The sequence below is a fragment of the Rhinopithecus roxellana genome, chromosome 15, assembly GCF_007565055.1.
Source record: "Rhinopithecus roxellana isolate Shanxi Qingling chromosome 15, ASM756505v1, whole genome shotgun sequence".
NCBI classification, from domain to species: Eukaryota; Metazoa; Chordata; class Mammalia; order Primates; family Cercopithecidae; genus Rhinopithecus; species Rhinopithecus roxellana.
Genome location: NC_044563.1, coordinates 117,168,462 through 117,174,045, shown reverse-complemented (window position 1 = coordinate 117,174,045; position 5,584 = coordinate 117,168,462). Strand labels below are relative to the sequence as shown.

Sequence of the window (5,584 nt, the reverse complement as noted above, 5' to 3'; positions counted from 1 at the left end):
GTGTCATAATTAAGTTCAAGGGGAGGTACTATGCCTGGATGTGCATGTAGGCCAGATTTATGTTTCTCTCAGCCCAAACATCTCAGTGGAGTAAAGAATAACAAAGCAGCATTGCTGCCAACATGTCTCACCTCCCGCCATAGGGCAGTTTTTCTCCTATCTCAGAATTGAACAAATGTACAATTGGGTTTTATACTGAGACATTCCGTTCCCAGGGGCAGGCAGGAGATAGTGGCCTTCCTCTATCTCAACTGCAAGAGGCTTTCCTCTTTTACTAATCCACTTCAGCACAGACCCTTTATGGATGTCGGATTAGGGGAGGTCAGGTCTTTCTCATCCCACCAGGTTATATTTCAGACTATCACATGGGGAGAAACTTTGGACAATACCCGGCTTTCCAGGGCAGAGGTCCCTGCGGCTTTTCGCAGTGCACTGTGCCCCTGGTTTATTGAGACTAGAGAATGGCAATGACTTTTACCAAGCATACTACTTGTAAACGTTTTGTTAACAAGGCACGTCCTGCACAGCTCTAGATCTCTTAAACCTTGATTCCATACAATACATGTTTCTGTGAGCACAAGGTTGGGGCAAAGTGGCTGGGGCAAAGTTACAAATTAATAGCATCTCACCAAAGCAATTTTTCAAGGTACAGGTCAAAATGGAATTTCTTATGTCTTCCCTTTCTACATAGACACAGTAACAGTCTGATCTTTCTTTCTTTTCCCTACATCATTTCCTAGGCATTTTTTGATAAATGCAGGTATTTCTCCATAAAATTGACAATAGAGAAAGAATTTCCAAACATAAAAAAAACTCTGATTGATAGAGCTGAAATGAGACATGATTCAATGAGATTTAGAGAAAACCCCAGGAGGTAGGAGGAAGCTGTACAAAGGTGAGGTGAGACAGATAGTTTCATTTGCCATGAGGATTTGCTTCCCAATCTTCTCTACCCTATTTGACATCCCAAGAGGGTGGCTTCTCTGTACCTCATCAGTGATATTCTTTTCCTTTTGGTTTCTGGTTGAACTGAGACACTGAGAGACACTGGTAGGAGACTGGAAGGCAGGAGGAGAGTGATTTGGAATTTTCACCATCTGGGCCTCTGCCTTTATGACTGTGTGTTGGTGATGAAGGGCTTCTCCACCTGCCTGCTCATCCTCTCCCAACCCTACAGCTACAGCTATGGCTATGGCTATGGCTATGCTCTCAATGGTAACTGCTCCTTCCCTGTCCCTTTAAGCTTGGGGGAGGAAGCAGTGCTCCACCACTGCCATTTAGGGTGCTTCCCTAGGCATTGTCTTTTCCCCTTAACCCTGCCCAGCTTTGTACATAGTCCCCTCATGAAACACTCCTCATTTATTTCATTTTGGACCATCTGTTTCTTCCTTAGACCTTTCCAGATAGGCAAAGAAGAATAACTTTGAAAAGTAAGTAAAATAATAAGACCCCTTTATCACAGTTCAGTTGTAGGAAACAATGCCTTGCATATCCCCTTGCTCCTTAAGTGAATTTGGAAAGCATCATTATCTCCATGAAAGCAGATTGAATGGTTGGAATAAAGTGGGTGATATGGAGAGATGGATTAGAGGGAGGAAGGTCTGTTGACCCCATCTGAAACTCCCAGTCTGGGCTGCCAGCACAGTTTCCAGAAGGAAGCTTCATGTCTCCTGCCTTTTCTTGAAGGAAACTTATGACTCTTTGTATATAGGACCCCAAGATGGAAACACAGGTTTGTGAACTTATAGCAAAACAATAACTTGCTGTGGAAAGAGAGAGTTCTTGGAACATACCCTTACCTTTTCCTCCTCCTTCTGTCTGAAGGTGAAGAGCTGCCCCTTGCTAAAGGCGTAGAGTCTTTCTGGGATTCAGTGACTTCAGAGCACTCTTCTGTGTTGGGTCATTTAGGAGATGCCTACAAGAGCTGAAATGAGAACTGACGACCAATCCACATTTATGAAGATGAAGACAACCTGTGATTTCCTGTATGAGGACTGCGGGCAAATCAGAGGCCACAGCTGTTTGAACCACAATCCCTAACTAAGATGTTTCTTGGCTTCTGTCCCATTATTAATACATATCTGCCACTCTCATCGTGTCCCATCTCATTCAACTTCCTGTAAGTAATTACTGTTCTGACCTTTACAATTTATTGTGGGCCTAGGTATCAATATCAAGCAATGTGAGCTTGTTTTGTGAGGCTTTAGAACTGAAAACTAAAGTAGATCATAGGGTCTTTCAGGGCTCACAATGGCTTGATCCCACTTGTGTGTGGGTGTTGGGGGGGTTTGGTTTTCTAGGCCCATGATTATTTTCTGTTCAAACACAAAGTAGAAAACTCGAGAGTGGAAAATGTTACCTTGTAGTTCACACTCCTTTAATCCCTTAGTCCCATAAAATAAACGTTCTAAAGTATAAGCGGTAGAAATAATATAAACGCTATTGAAACTTAAGTAAATTAGTTTTTTTTAGACTTGGTGGAGGTCCTTTTACTGAACACTATACTCTGTTGTGAAAAGAATACACCTTCAATGAAGAAATCCTTGGCCTATTTCACCATTTCTCCAACATTGAATAAAAGACATTTTTAAAATTCAGTTTCTTCTCCAGCTACAGCAAAAAGGCAAGGAGGAGTCTGTTTCAGGAACCTGAATCAATTCCTATGAAAGCCTTGTTCACTTAGAACAAGACTTTAATTTGTTCTGTTTCCATATCGAGGTCTATGTCATGAAAGTAGGGCCAAGTGGCAGTCCTCGTTCTAACCAAAGGGCCAATGAACCCTGCACCTATGCTGGCCTTGACATCACTGAGCGGTATGATAAAGTCCTTTGGTACACTTTTTATGTCAGGTTGGTGAGACAGAGAAAGGTGGGTCTTTGCCAGGCAGATGGGCAAATTTCCAATACCCTGTTGAGTGTTAACAATCTATTTTGGTTTGTGCCTCAGGAGAGAGTTTGATATCTTTGGCTCTGTAGACAGCCAGGGCCATGGTTCTTACCTTTTCCACAATTGGAAGCTGAACATCATACAGGAAATGGAATTGGCTTCTTTTACTTGCAGCTTCTCTCACAGCCCAAGCCAAGTCCACTAACCGTTTTCCACCAACCGGCCAGTGATAGCAGGGGACTGCATCAAAAGCACCAGCCCATTTTGTGAGCTCACACACCAAGTCAATCTCAGCACCGGCGTGGATCTTGAAGACCTTCAGAGTCACCATAATGGGAACCCCAAAAAGCTGAGCAATCTGAATTTGCTGCTGGGGGTTACAGCAGCCATCTGCCACCAATTGGACGTTCTTTTCTTTATGTTCTTTCTTAAGAGGAACATCAGCCGTTACACTTGGCCTGCCTCTGTGCATCTTCAGAGCTTGCACCGTTGCCAGCAACACAACCACGCTGGGCACCAAGCTGGAAGCTTGGCACTTGTTGTTGAAATTTTTTTCCATTCCAATGTCAGCACCAAAGCCAGCTTCAGTCACTACAAATCCTTCTTCACCAACCAGTTTCAGGGCAATTTTATCAGCCAACACTGAAGAGTTGCCATGAGCGATGTTTGCAAAAGGGCCCATGTGCATGAATACAGGTGTCCGCATCAGAGTCTGCATCAGATTTGGTTTCATTGCATCTTTCATCAAAACTGTCAAAACACTGCTCACCCCCAAATCATTTGGTATCACAGGCTGCCTGGTTTTGTCGCTGGCCACCAACATCCTTCCCAGCCATGTCTTCATGTCTGAGAGGTTGTCTGTAAAGGCCGGCACCACCGTGATCCAGCTGGCCACCATGATGTCAAACAACATCTGCCGAGGAACCCTTCTCTGTGTTTGCCTGCCTGATGGTTATTTTTTTGGTAGAAATCAGTCATTTGTATTTTTTAAATTGAGGTTTTTTATTTCCATAGGTTATTGGGGAACAGGTGGTGTTTGGTTACATGAGTAAGTTCTTTAGTTGTGATTTGTAAGATTTTGGTGCACCCATCAACCGAGCAGTATACTCTGCACCAACTTTGTAGTCTTTTATCCTTCATCCCCTTCCCACCCTTTCCCCCTCAGTTCCCAAAGTCCATTGTGTCATTCTTATGGCTTTGCATCCTCATAACTTAGTTTCCACATATCAGTGAGAACATACAATGTTTGGTTTTCCATTCCTGAGTTACTTCACTTTGAATAATGGTCTCCAGTCTCATCCAGGTCACTGAGAATGCCATTAAATCATTCCTTTTCATGGCTGAGTTGTACTCCATTATGTAGTGTATATATATGTAGTGTGTGTGTGTATATATATATGCAGTGTGTGTATATATATATGTACACTACTGTTTATGTATATAACAGTTTCTTTACCCACTTGCTGATTGATGGGCATTTTGGTTGGTTCCACTTTTCTGCAATTGTGAATTGTGCTACTATAAACATGCGTGTGCAAATATCTTTCTTGTATAATGACTTCTTTTCCTCTGGGTAGATACCCAGTAGTGGTATTGCCAGATCAAATGGTAGTTCTACTTTTAGTTCTTTAAGGAATCTCTAAAGTGGTTTCTATAGTAGTTGTACTTGTTTACATTCCCACCGGCAGTGTAGATCACCGCATCCATGCCAACATCTACTATTTTTTTGGAAAAAGCAGTCATTTTTATTCAATACTCTCTGCCATGTGATGGTGGAAGGGTTGGTGTCGAGACAGGCAAATTTACTCAATTCCTCTTCTGTCAGTGTGCTTGGATCCATCTTATTCTCAGTTTTTTTAGTCGAGCAATCAGAGAATTTCTGAAAATTCTCTGACACCATTCATTAAAGGAATCTCAGCCGACTATACAGTGCCTTGTCTGCACATTTTCATGCAGAATCCTTGAGTAGATGGCAGCAGCTGGTAAGTTATTGGCAACTATGATGGCATGGATGTCTCCAGTTAAGTGAAGGTTGAACTCTTCCATGGGGATGATTTGGGCATATCCACTACCCGTGGCTCCTTCTTTCACTCCAAAAGTCGGTCCTTGGGAAGGCTGCCTCATACAGGCAAAGGAGGTGACAAGCAGGTGCATGGTCAGAGCCTGCACAGCCCAGTCATAACTGTGCTCGTCCCTTCTCCTAGAGGGGTGGGCGTGATCCCAGTGACTAAGACGTATTTTCCATCTGCTTGATCCTTTAACCTTCCTAGCACAGACAAAAACTTTGTCTTTATTTTTGTCATAGATTTTAATTTCATCTGCAAGCAATCCTAACTCATTATGGGTAAATGGATCAGTAGAAAGGTCTGCTTGACTCCATTGGGAACTCCTGCAGTTTGAGCTGCCAGCCTCTCCCATCTCATCCCATGTGGCCCACCTCCCTGTAATCAATTGTTGTTGTAGACCTTTAAATGCCCCTTTGAGCCTAGGTTCAATGTCAAGCAACGTGAGAGTGTATTGCGGGGCTTTATAAATAAAGAAAAAGGTATATCAGAATGTCATCCAAGGCTCACCATGGCCTGATCACAGTTGACTTTTTTCTTTCATATATTTTAAAAATCACAGTGGTTATTGCATTCATACGTCTACTTTCGTTCCAATGACAGAGAAGTGCATGCAAAGTGAAAGTCTCCTGAGT

The 5,584-nt window shown here is 42.8% G+C and overlaps 1 pseudogene; it reads right to left on the bottom strand.

Annotated features, from left to right (window-relative positions):
- Positions 1-2,679: 2,679 nt before the first annotated feature.
- LOC104667669 lies at positions 2,680-5,304 on the bottom strand (annotated as a pseudogene).
- Positions 5,305-5,584: the final 280 nt, after the last annotated feature.